The sequence below is a fragment of the Miscanthus floridulus genome, chromosome 6 (assembly GCF_019320115.1).
Source record: "Miscanthus floridulus cultivar M001 chromosome 6, ASM1932011v1, whole genome shotgun sequence".
In the NCBI taxonomy this organism is placed as follows: Eukaryota; Viridiplantae; Streptophyta; class Magnoliopsida; order Poales; family Poaceae; genus Miscanthus; species Miscanthus floridulus.
The window spans coordinates 9,191,987-9,206,040 of NC_089585.1; the positions used below are offsets into that span (position 1 = coordinate 9,191,987).

At 46.3% G+C, this 14,054-nt stretch overlaps 1 pseudogene; it reads right to left on the bottom strand.

Annotated features, from left to right (window-relative positions):
* Positions 1–13,002: 13,002 nt before the first annotated feature.
* LOC136457581 (uncharacterized) lies at positions 13,003–13,836 on the bottom strand (annotated as a pseudogene).
* Positions 13,837–14,054: the final 218 nt, after the last annotated feature.

A 14,054-nucleotide genomic window follows, 5' to 3' on the forward strand; every position in this document is an offset into this window, starting at 1 on the left:
CTTAGTCCATTTCATACAACAAGAGTTCTTGGAAATAAATTATTACAATATCAGAGTTTAGAGTGCGGAAATTAAACAACGGAATTAAAATAAACATCTAGCGATAAGATACAAGGATCCATCTGTGCCCACCAGAAAAATCCTCCACTCAAAAGCCATCTTTAAGCTGCACCTACAACAAGGGTAAATAAACCCTGAGTACACAATGTACTCGCAAGACTTACCTGACTAGTGAGAATAGTTTCCTAACTCTAAAGGATATGATAGGCTTTATGGCTTGTAGGTTTTCTTTTAGCAGAAAGCATTACTAATCGTGAATCCTTATGTGTTCATTTTATTAGCAGTCATGATTGGTTCATTATCTAGCCATTCTAGGTAAGCAACTGTTCTACTTCCAAGCATGGGTTGAGCAATCAGATCATTTCATCATCCTTCATCTTCTAGTTCTTACTACGGTGCTAGATCATAGTCTTGTCGTACCGCATCACGCGGCGATTCACAAACCAATGTATCCCAGTTAGGTACCCCGAAACACACGCCCCGCTTGTACCCCAAGCACAAGCAAGAGAAACCTACCACTCTACTGTCATGGGGTCTAGGTCACCATCCAAACTTGGACTCAAAGCCCCCGCTCCTGAGTCCTGGACTTAGTGCGGTGCTTAGACCTCCAATCAGTCAGTCCAAAAGAGCTGGAACCCATGACAAGAAAATGACAAACCTTCCTGCTCTCATAAGCAACTATGTGCTTAGGATAATAAGTCTATGACCTGACTACCATCCACAGCAATGGACGGTCCTTAACCGACACGGACAGAGAAAACAATGTAACCAAGCTATGCCCGTTGGTCGCGGGACACAACCTATTACACCCACCAATACCCGTACCATATCCCTGCCCGGTCTTCATTTTCCTTTCACCATTTTATTATGAGAGCAGTAATAATAATCACCCACTGTGAGTAACGGCATGTTACTCATGCTACCGAAAAACCTAAGCATGGCAGCTACTCGACCTAAGCTAGTAGGACTCATAGATAGGTATATCTATGCATGTAGTTTCAACAATAAGCCTGTAACGTAAATACACATCATATATATATATATATATATATATATATATATATATATATATATCCAGTGATTATTCAAAATAAGGGTTATGCACTAGGGCTTACCTTGGGCAGATAGGTGGTCAATTATGTCAGTCATCGGTGGCTCCAAGGCTCCTTCTATTACGAAGATCTCCTCCTCGTACTCCTCGATCACCTCCTCGTACTCCTACTCGCCCGTGGTCACGAACTCTTCCAACTCGTTCTCTACATGCATGAAATGATGATGCAATACTTAGTAATACGGCAACAACATCTCTTAAAATAAAAATACATCTACCAAGCTACTAAGCTAACTCTAATGACTAAGATACTAAGTTACCTATTATTCCCACTAAACAGGTATGAAACCTTTCAAGCATTATCTTAGCAACTAAAGGCATCCTTATTTTTATTACCGATTTAATATATATACTAAAACAAGGAGTACTTAGCTACCATATTTCTCAATCTATTCTAAGGCTACAAAAATTACAGTGAGCACATAATAATATAATGAACCTACTATAAAAATTTTATGGTCAAAGCTTTTACCAATTTGCCACAAAAATTTCTACAATATTAATCTAAATAATTCTAAACATTCTTAAATGAATTAATAAGCCTTAGCCTCAACTTAGACCTACATACTCTAATCATACCAGTAGACAGACAACATTTTTAGGAACTCAACAAAATTTATTTCACAATTTTTGGACACCTAGGTGAATTGATATTAATTTTCAAAGTTCAGCTCAGAATATAAAATATAAAGTCTATTCCTATTTTTTAGTAAAAAGAAAAAGGAATTCCACTCCGTGGCCCACCACCGCACGGCCTGCGCGAACGCGACCCACCACGAGGTGGCCCACGATGGGGAGACCCGCACGCACTGCCAACTTCGCAAAAATGCCCCCACGTTAAGACCGAATTAACCCATAGTCTATGACACTATTTCCCGAGAGAGAGACTATGCGAATAGGACCCTGCAATCTATCGCCTTTACCATGGCTAGGTCCCTGGCCACCCCTACGCGTGTCGGCGCGGCAGACACGGCATTGGACGGCCACACCGACCAATCAAGACCCGCCCTGGCCCCGTTAGCGGGCCAGCCCGCACCTATAGCCCTAGCGCCTACACTAGTCGAAGCTACGGTAGCGGCGGAGCTTGCGGGAGTGACAGCCACGGTGAGCGGCCGTATGCGACGGTGGCACGACTGTACCGGCCACCCTAGACCACCGTGCAGCTACTGGCTAGCACGAGAGCATCACTAGCTTAGCCTAGTCACGGCTGCAGTGATGGTTCGGTCGGAGATACCCCAAGCAAGACTGGCCACGTGCGGCCAGCGGGAGGCGGCGACGCTTCACGACGACGCGGCCGCATCAGCAGCACCAGCGAGGCAGTAGAGGTGCAAGTGAGGCACACAAGGTGCAGTGGAGGTGGAGGTGGAGGCGAAGCTCATGCCGTAGTTGGCTGGGCGTGGGATGGTACGGAGAGTGATTGCCCTCGTCCACGGCCGAACCCGGCCTTAATGGCACGGCGGAGGGAAAACTCCAAATTGGAGCACGTCATGATGCAATTCAAGGTGGGATGGGGACAGTTGGCACAGGGACGCCAAGGCGGAGACACGAGCATGTGAGATTTAAGGCAAGCTCCCGCGCTCTGGCTCACCGGGGTCACGACGTGACCGTGACGGGAAGCAGGGGAGGGCACAGCGGTGGAAACAGTGGCGAGCAGTGACGCGGCTGGTGCTCTTTGGCAGGACACGGGCGCACAACCGGGGTACACACACCAGGCGCAAGCGACGAGCGCAAGCGGCCATGGCTGGCGCTGGCCCGCGCACCGTAGCGCCATTAATGGCGAGCCAACGGCGCCACAGGGCGGCATCCCACGTGCACGGCAGCAAGGCAGCAACGATGCGGTGTAGGAGCACATGGCGGTGCAGTGGCAGCGAGGCACAGTGAAGCAACTAGGCGTGCAGCGCGGTGATGGGACGACAGCAGCAACGTCATAGCGCGGTGGGCAGCCAGGCGTAGGGGGCCGGGGCGCGGCGGCTCGCGTTGATGGCTTGCTGGCGCACCCGAGCAGGCAGCCTACGGTAGCAGCGGCTGGCCAGAGCGTGGCCACGCATGCACGTGCACGCGCCGACACCGCGACATCGGGGCAGCGGGCCCGGTGACCGCGCACAGACTGAGAAGTCGGTCGAGAATGTGTTGTGCACGGTTTTTAAAGCGTTCGAAACCTCTAACCAATTGCTCCAATCCCCAAACCAACTACGCTACACCTTAGGGGGTCCATTAGGCTACTAAAACAAGCCATAATACTTTACTATTCCTTAACTCAATTTCCTTATAAAAATTACCAAACATAGCAATGTCTAGCCTACCAAAAGTTTATGAAATTTTTCTAAGTAGTGAATGAATTTCTATTTCTAGTTGCATTTCTAAGCTATCGAAAATAGTACTTAACAATATTATTTATCAACACCAAGTATTCCATTGCCTTCTACAATGTTCACAATTCAAACTTTATTTGAGTGTCACGGACATGTTTTATAGCATTTTTGCTTAATAAAAATTAGTTAACACCCTTACTTGCTAATTTTATAAATCGTGAACTAACTTTTCGTTTTATATTTTTACGGTTCGTTTAAGTTACAATGCTTTACCTGTTCATCACACCACATGCAATATCACTTAAGTATGATGTTCATGACCTGTTTAGTAAATGATTCCCTAAGTAACACTGAGGGTGTTACCGAGTATAGGATTGTTCACGGAGGAAGCCACTTACATGTGAAATTTTTTAGGCAGCCGATGCGGCTTTGAGCCATGGCCTTCCATCCGCCATGGTCGGCCACCAGTAGAGCTCACAGCTCAGATAGGAGTCCAGTTAAAACCCAACATCGCAATGTGGCCGGTGCTTGCAGCTTACGGTAGATGCGCGCTTCTCCCACCGGCCACCGCCCTCCCATCCTTCTTGCTTGCCGCCTGTCCTCCAGCCCGCTGCGGCGCTGCGTGCCCTCCCGGCAGCGCTCTCCTGCTAGCCCCTTCCCGGCAGCCGCGCTTGCGCTCCCAGCCAACGCGTGCAACTGGTTCCGCGTCGTTGGGGCCAACCGTGTCCGACTGTCCGCGGAGTAGGAGGCGAGCATTTTGTGGCGGAGGCGGAGAAAAAGCACGCCACACATCTGACTCAAGAAAGCTGTGGCGAACGCTTCTATCAGGCGTGGCGAGCCTTACTTGAACAATGAACCAAACACCTACCTAAACACCTGTGGCGAGCCTAACTTGAGGTGTGGCAAACTGTGGTGGGCAACCAAACAGCCCACGCCCACTGGCACTAGAAGCGTTGTGCTCTAACCCGTTTGGATTTTGATTCGAGGCGACGCGCACAAGTCACGGCCGTTGCGTCCGCTGCTCAAGCAAACAACCACTGCCTGCCGCGCTGCTTCACCGCAGCCGCCCCCTTCCCGGCCGGTACCCAGCCAACGCCCGTGTCGTCACAATAATGCTGTCGTGTAGTGCCGCGCGGACCCAGGCGCCGATGCTGCCACCCACTACGGGATACAGTCGTTTCGCCGAGTGCCAGGGACACTCCGCAATGGTCCAAAAACACTCGGCAACTGCTTTGCCGAATGTAACACTCGGCATACAACATACGGCATCTTTTTATCAGCAAACAGCTATTTGCCAAGTGTTTTTTTTGTTGGGCACTCGGCAAAGTCTTTGCCGAGTGCCGCAAAAGCACTCGGCAAAGATTTACACTCGGCAAAATGAAAATGCGAAAAAAAACCTAAAAATAATAGCAAAATTTTTGAATTTTTTTTTCGGGGGACTCCGCCACCAGCCAGCGCCCGCCCGTCTTCATCGAAGTTGGTGCATTTTTTGCGCTAAATTCGTGGCTAATGCGGCCGGCGGGATTCAAACTCACGACCTCTCCCTCGCGTGTCTGCTGCTCTACCACTGCACTACACTGTCACTTGTGTCTAGATTCCGTTATCTATCCTCATATATTATACTAAATCGAGAGTAAATTGCTTGTCTAAGGCCCTAAACGAATTCAAATCAAAAAGTGGTCAACTATAAAGTTTCATAACTTTTTGAGATCTACAATTTTCATTTAGGAAGTTTTTCCATCCGAGGTCGTTTGAAAAAATCGAATTTCAAATTTGAGAGATTCAAACGTAGTTTTGCATGATAAGATGATTTCAAATCAAAAAGTTGTCAACTACATAGTTTCATAACTTTTGGAGATCTACAATTTTTATTTAGGAAGTTTTCCCATCCAAGGTATTTTGAAAAATTCAAATTTTAAAATTTTCAAATTCAAACGTCGTTTTTGCATGACAAGATGATTTCAAATCAAAATGTTACCAACTACAAAATTTCATAACTTCTCAAGATCTACAAAGTTTATTTTGGTCATTTGTTCATCCGACATAGTGGTAGTAACATTGTTCACAAATCTTATATATCTCTCTTCTACTTTCATGAAATTAAATATGAGAGATGTAGATTTTATGAACAACGTTATTGTCGCTTTGTCAAATGAAGAAATGACCAAAATAAACTTTGTAGATCTTGAGAAGTTATACAACTTTGTAGTTGAAAAGTTTTTCATTTGAATTCATTTAGGGCCTCAAAAATTGCTTTGAAAAACTGATTTGCCGAGGGCCAAAAAAATGCACACGGCAAAATGCCTCTTTGCCGAGTGCCAAAACAAAGGCACTCGGCAAAATACATCTTTGCCGAGTGCCAGAAAAAAGGCACTCGGCAAAGACGCATTTTGCCGTGTGTCGAAAAATAGCACTCGGCAAAATACATATTTGCCGAGTGCCAGAAAAAAGGCACTCGGCAAAGACGCATTTTTCCGTGTGCCGAAAAATAGCACTCGGCAAAAAACATACTTGCCGAGTGCCAGAAAAAAGACACTCGGCAAAGACGCATTTTGTCAAGTGTTTTTTTTTGCCGAGTGTATTTTATTTGACACTCGGCAAAGACCGTCTTTGCCGAGTGCCCGATAAAATACACTCGGCAAAGCCTCCGGCACTCGACAAAGTGCCGGTTTCCGGTAGTGCACCGGCGGTGGCGGCGGAGCTGGCACGGCTCGAGGCCCAGCTGGGGCAAGTGGCAGACGGCTTGGCGTGCCGCAAGCTCGTGGAACTCAGCAAGGCGGCAGCGCTACGCGCGCTGTAGACGATCGGCAAGTCTTGGGAGGTCCGGACGCTTAGCGGCTACATCTTGTGGTTTGCAAAGCGGGAGGCAGCGCCGCCGACCAACGCGCCGGGTGTCGCCGCGGTCGAGAGCGCCACATGCAGCCCCTCCGCGTCTCTTCGCAAAGGTTCCCCCCTCCAACCAACCCTTTGGGTTTTGCTTGGTTGTATGTTGACGCACACGTTTTGGTCCAGATGTTTGCATGCATGCAGTTTGTGCTTCCTGAGAAAGCATGTGTTAGCGAAAAATTTCAGTTCATGCTTGCACTTACATTCATGAGATTTGTCTTTTTGCCACTATCCATATCTCATGATTCGGAGTTTTTGCATTGTTTGGGTTAGTTTTTTAAAAAAAATTGGAATGCCATGATGAATTGACGATAGTAATTTTGTTCCTGAATATTTAATTAACCAATTTACAGTTTCATGATGAACATTGCCTATCTCTAAGGGAGATTTCTTGCCCCCCTAAGCGATGTACTCTTGTATAATCCTCACAAGAGGTTCAGCAATACAATCAACCACATTAAACCAATTCTAGTATCCTAGATGGTCATGGGTTTAGGTTCTGATCCTAGGCCACAAGGCATAGCCTTCCATTGTTCGCTACTGATCTGGGCGCTGCCAGTCATCTGTCCTCCACAGCGTGCCTCAACACTGGCCTCCTAGTGTTCCCCCATGGAGATCGCCATGATGATCTCCGCCAGTGGCATCGTCGCCCATAGGGCCTGTGCTATTGATTGCGTTGATCGACTGCCCCAGATATCTCTTTTCCAATCTGTTGATTGGGATTTCTCTCTTGCCGATCAATTGATCAGCGTTTCTTTTGTTTTCTTGGATCTAATATTGGTTTGCATCGCCCACTGCCAGTCATCTTCGCATGCTCTACTTAGACATTGGTCTCCACTACGCTAGCCTCCTCTTTGTCTTAGATTGTTCGGCATGGCATGACACGGTGTGTTTCAGGGACACTCGCATGTGGCGCTTCCATGCCTTTGCATGCGTACGTCGCTCAACGCCAGCTCGTTGTCACCTCCATCATCCCCAAGTGTTGTGTGCCTCTCCAAGCAATGGGGCTGCTACTGCATCGCCACCGATGGTCTTCTCTTCCATTGCATCTTCAGTTCTTCACTGTCAGTCTTTGACATATTCACGTTCTTCGCTGACATTCGGATCATTGGCCTTGTGCTAGATCATCTGGACCTACCTCTTTGTTTCATCTAGCACAACCTTGTTGCCAATGTCGATGTCTTCTCCCCTCCTACTTCATCTACCCTGACTACCATGGGTTGCACAGGCACCTTCTATCCTTGCTATTCTGCACACCACAACCGTTGTGGAGGTCTTTTCTGCTCGTCCCTCAAATGCTGACACATAGTTTGGGCCCTCTCTCTAGTATGTCTGGTATAGGCAACATTAGTGCGTTCCTTCATCCACGACGTGTTCCCAAGCCTGGTGAACCCGATGCATGCTTAGTCCATGGTGACTCGACTTTGTCCCCAACATCGACCTTTGCCCTTGATGCATCGCCATCTTCATCTACATTGTAAAAAATTTAGGCATTTTCAATATCAGTTTAATCCAGAAAAATAACATCAGCAGGTTTGTGATATCATATATATGCATGTGTATTTCTCTAATGAACGCTACAGCATGCAGAGATGACATACAGACGAATACAATAGCGGCGAGTACAGAGTGTACCCAGCGGAGGGTCACATGCCGAGGGCATCGGAGGCTCCATTCGCACTAGTCGACATAGTGCGTTGCTCGAAGTCGCAGACCACAGTCGGTGCAGGACGATGTTCGCAGTGCAGTCCCACGAACGGATCACCTGGAAGAAGACAGCTTGCGGTTCCGTAGGCAATCACCGGGAAGAAGACGAGATCGGCCACCAAGAAGAAGGCGTACGTGGACGAGCAGTGGCGGATCGCTCCCCAAAAACCTAATCGCCGCGTACCCCGTGCAAGGTTCTCCAGCGGACGAGGGTTCCGGAGGCACCTACTCTCCCGCTACTCCGTGCGCGCAGAGGTACGGGACGGGGAAGACAGAGGGCTGCGGAGATGTGGATTCTCTCGGGAGCAGTTGCGGAAGACCGGGTCTGTACTAACGGAGAACTGCGGATATATAGATGCGGCAGGGGAAGGGGACGAAGGCAGCGGAGAATCCTAGGAGACGGGAAGCGGAAGGGATGGTAACTGACGCGGTCAGTTCGCCTCCACCATCGAGCGAAACTCCCATGATAATGTGGATTTAAGTGGCGTGGCGTGGCGGCCCACGCCCACGCCCACGGCCCGGCCCGGCCGGCGGCGGCGGCGGCGCGCGCGCGTGTGGCACGCCTTTATCCTTTTCTCAGCTTCTCAATTTAGATGAATAATTTCCAACCACATAAGCTGAGTCAGCGTTCAGTCAAAATCCCGTATGGTACTAAACCATACAACACTTAATGTTACGTACCATATAGTTTTATTTAATTATTAAATATTATATGGGCCAAGCTCATATTATATCTAACAATCCCCACCAAACTCTAGGGTTTGTAACAAAGTAGTCTTAGAACCATATTTCTTTTATATACCAATGTTTCGATGGAGACTGTTAAGTTGAACATCCATCTAGAACAATAGTTTCACTCAGTCACAACTGAACAATGGACTAAGCCTTGAATTGACAGTTTTGCATGAGGTAAATGTCACTAAAGTCCTTAGCTGATACTGGACAGCAAAAGGCATCCCCTCTATTTGAAGCATATAAGTCATACTTCAGTGCCTTTCATGAGTATTTAGAGATCACCCAAATCTCATAGACTGTAACCAGAAGTCTGACTCATATAGGTGTGTTCCTCAAAAGATGTTCTGTAGGACAAAATCTTTGCTTTGCTAAGCCACTTGGAACACATTAAGGCAAAAGCCAGCCTGCCTTACAGAAAGGAACGATATGCATCAGAAATGAGTCTTACTAAGGATCTTTCCTCACAATTTACTACTAGCTTGTTTCACCGTTCTACTTCACGGAATCTCCGATCACATAGAACAGGTTACCACTATAGTAAATTTCAAGTGGGTCTCAAACCCATCTCTTTCGATGCACTTTCTATCACATTGCGTGACAGACCCTTAGTGAACTGATCTGCCAGATTGTTAGACGTGTGAACATAGTCCAACGCTATTACTCCGGAGTTTCTCAATTTTCTAACAGATTTTAGTCGTCTCTTAACATGTCTTGTGGACTTCATGTTGTCCTTAGAACTGTTAACCTTTGTAATCACAATCTGGTTATCGTAGTTCATAGAAATAGTTGGTATGGGTTTTTCAACGACCGGTAAATCCATAAGGAGATCATGAAGCCACTCAGCCTCAGATCCAGCAGTGTCTAATGTTGTGAGTTCTGCTTCCATTGTAGACTTCGTTAAGATAGTCTGCTTGCAAGACTTCCAGGAAACAACACCACCTCCAAGCAAAAACACATATCCACTTGTGGCATAAAGCTCATCAGCATCAGAAATCTAGTTGGCATCACAATAGCCTTCCAGCACTTTCGGATGTCCGGTATAACAAATACCATAGCTCATAGTGCCTTTTAGATAGCGCATCACTCTCTCAAGAGCACGCCAGTGATCATCTCCCGGGTTTGACACAAACCGGCTCAGCTTGCACACAGCAAATGAGATGTCGGGACTTGTTGCACTAGCAAGATACATGAGCGAACCAATGATCTGGGAATATCTCAACTGATCCCTTGCTATTCTCCGATTTTTCCTCAATAGCACACTAGGGTCATAAGGTGTAGGAGCAGGCGCACAGTCACTAAACCCAAAGCGACTCAGCATCTTTTCCACATAGTGGGTTTGTAAAAGAGTTACCACACCATCACCTTCTCTTAGAAGCTTGATATTAAGAATAACATCAGCCTCTCCCAAATCTTTCATCTCAAAATTTTTAGATAGAAATTCCTTCACCTCCTCGATCACTTTGAGGCTGGATCCAAAGATCAGTATGTCATCAACATATAAGCATAAAATGACTCCTTCACCCCCACCATACCGATAGTACACACATTTGTCAGCTTCATTCACAACAAAGCTAGCAGATGTTAAAGTTCTGTTGAACTTCTCATGCCACTGCTTAGGAGCTTGTTTTAGGCCATATAATGACTAATAATTTACACACCTTGCCTTCTTGACCATTTTCTACAAACCCATCAGACTGATCCATATAGATCTCCTCCAACTCTCCATTTAGGAAAGTTGTCTTAACGTCCATTTGATGAACGATGAGACCATAAGAGGCTGCCAGGGAAAGCAAAACTCGAATTGTGGTCAATCGGGCAACCGGTGAATAAGTATCAAAGAAATCCTCACCTTGCTTTTGAGTATAACCCTTGGCCACAAGCCTTGCCTTGTACCTCTCAATAGTGTTGGGGTTTAGTCCCACATCGTGTATAGCGATGGTGGGGGAGCACAACATATAAGGTGGGAGAAGCCCCCACCTATCAGGCTAGTCTTTTGGGTTGGAAAGGCCCAAGGCCTTATATGTTGTAGCTCCGGTGGACCTGGGACCTGCGGGAGCGCAGGCTCGTAACGAGCCGGGCCGGCTGCAAGCCAGCTCCAAGATCGTGAACTCGGTGGTCACCACCGGTTCCAACAATTGGTATCAAAGCCGTCCATTGTCAAAAAAAGCTAAACCCGATAAAAAATCTCGAGCGTCACACATATGGCGGGGGCACTCCGATGTGTGACTAAGGGGGAGATTGTTGGGGTTTAGTCCCACATCATGTAGCGATGGTGGGGGAGCACAACATATAAGGTGGGAGAACCCTCACCTATTAGGCTAGTCTTTTGGGTTGAGTAAGGCCCAAAGACTTATATGTTGTAGCTCCAGTGGACCTGGGACCTGTGGGAGCGCAGGCTCGTGGTAACGAGCCGGACCGGCTGCAAGCCAGCTCCAAGATCATGAACTCGGTGGTCACCACCGGTTCCAACAATTGGTATCATGAGCCCATGGTCAGAAAAAGCTAAACCCGATAAAAAAATCTCGAGCATCACATATGGCGGGGGCACCCCGATGTGTGACTAAGGGGGAGATTGTTGGGGTTTAGTCCCACATCGTGTATAGCGATGGTGGGGGAGCACAACATATAAGGTGGGAGAAGCCCCCACCTATCAGGCTAGTCTTTTGGGTTGGAAAGGCCCAAGGCCTTATATGTTGTAGCTCCGGTGGACCTGGGACCTAGGGGAGCGCAGGCTCGTAACGAGCCGGGCCGGCTGTAAGCCAGCTCCAAGATCGTGAACTCGGTGGTCACCACCGGTTCCAACAAATAGTACCATTAGTCCTAAGCTTTTTCTTGAACACCCATTTGCAACCTATAGGCTTGCACCCATAGGGATGATCAACTATTTCCCAAGTTCCATTAGACATAACAGAATTCATCTCACTCCATACTGCTTCCTTCCATAAGTCAGCATCGAGAGAGGAATATGCCTCTTCAATGGTTATTGGTGTGTCATCCACAAGGTACACAATATAGTCATCACCAAAAGACTTTGCAGTCCTCTGTCTCTTGCTTTTCTTGGTGACTATAGTGTCATCCTCCTTAGGGTTTTGCACATAGGGTTCCTCAATTTGTTCTATCGGAGTAAAATTTTCATGCTCATGGGGAATTATAAATTCATGACCAGTTGTGCTAGGTGCATTTTTCATGGGAAACTCATTCTCAAAGAATGTAGCGTCTCTAGATTCCATGATTGTATCAACAGCCATCTCAGGAACACTAGAGTTTATAATTAAAAATCTATAACCCACACTGTGAATAGCATAACCAAGAAAAACAACATCAACAGTCTTTGGTCCAAGCTTTTGCTTTTTGTTTATTGGCACATTCACCTTTGCCAAACAACCCCAAGTTCGTAGGTAAGAGAGATTTAATCTCTTCTTCTCCCATTCCTCGAATGGTGTAATTTCTTTGTTCTTTGTGGGCACTCTATTTAGGACATAACACGCTGTCAATATAGCATCACCCCATCATTCCTTAGATAGTCCCGCAGTCTCCAACATGGCATTAACCAAATTAGTTAGAGTGTGGTTCTTTCTCTCTACAACCCCATTGGACTATCGTGAGTATGGTGGCGTCCTCTCATGAATAATTCCATGCACCGCGCAAAACTCAGAAAATTCATTTGAGAAATATTCTCCCCCCCCGCGATCGGACCGCAAACGCTTGATTTTCTTCTCAAGTTGATTTTCTACCTCAGCTTTATAGACCTTAAAATAATGCAACACTTCATCTTTTGTTTTCAATAAATACACGTAGCAAAATCTAGTACAATCGTCTATAAATGTCATGAAGTATCGTCTACCGCCTTTAGTCAATTCGCCATTCATTTCGCATAAATCAGAATGAACGAGTTCTAATGGTGCCAAGTTCCTTGCCTCGGTAGTCTTGTGAGGCTTGCACAGTTGCTTCGATTGCACTCACACCTGGCACTTAGAATCTTTGACTAAGTTAAATTTCGGGATTAAATTCAGATTTGCAAGCCGCGTGAGACAGCCAAAATTAATGTGACAAAGTCGTGAATGCCATATATTCGACTCATCTGAAACATTAACATTGTTCACTACTTTATTACACGCATCATCAAGCAAAGATAAGCGGAACAAGCCTCCACAATCATAACCTTTTTCCAACAAATGTTCCATGTCTCAATACAACACACTTATTGGACTCAAGCACAATTTTAAAACCATCGCGACACATCTAAGAAGCGCTAACAAGGTTCTTTTTTATGGAGGGGACATGTTGCACGTTCTATAATAGCACCGCCTTTCTCAAAGTAAACTTCAGAACGACTGTACCAGCACCAAGAATACGCGCATGTGAACCGTTTCCCATCAGCAAGGCTCCACTCCTGCCGGCCTGATAGGAAATAAACAGAGAAACATCAGCACACACATGAATATTAGCACCACTGTCCATCCACCACTCAGGTGAAAGACAAACTGAGAGAACAAAAAGTAAAGAATTACCATACCTAGATGTTCCTCCTCTAGTCTCGCTAATCACCATGTTTGCTGATTTCTTTTCTTGCTTATATTTGCGGTCTGGGCACGCACTTACCCAATGCTCATCACTTCCGCAAACAAAGCAACCTCCACCTTTCTTGTTATTTTTCTTCTTAAACTATGCAGTCCGCTTAGGCTTTGCATTGTTGTTCTCTTGCATGTTCTTCTTTTTATTACGAGATGCAAATGAGTTTTTCTTCTGCACTATATTGGCAGCGGAAGACTCAAATCCTTTTCCATAGTTGTCTTTTGCTCTCACCCTCTCTTCAACATCAAGAGATCCAATAAGCTCAGCCACGCTAAACTCTTGTCTCTTGTGTTTTAGAGAAGTAGCAAAATCCCTCCAAGAGGGTGGCAGCTTATCGATTATACCGTCGGCCACAAACTTATCGGGCAATAAACATGGGAAATGTTCTAGTTCCTTCGCTAGCGCTTGTATCTCATGAGCCTATTCGACCACAGAACGGTTTTCAACCATTTTGTAGTCATACAACTGCTCCATAAGGTACAGCTCACTGCTAGCATTAGAAACCCCAAACTTTGCCTCAAGAGCATCCCATAACTCTTTGCCTGATGTGCAAGATATGTAGTTTTTCTCATACTTGGGATGAAATGCACTAATCACGGCGCCTCGAAACAGGTTATCGGCATCCAAGAACTTTTGCTCCTCCTCAGGAGTAAACTGTTTAGGCTTCC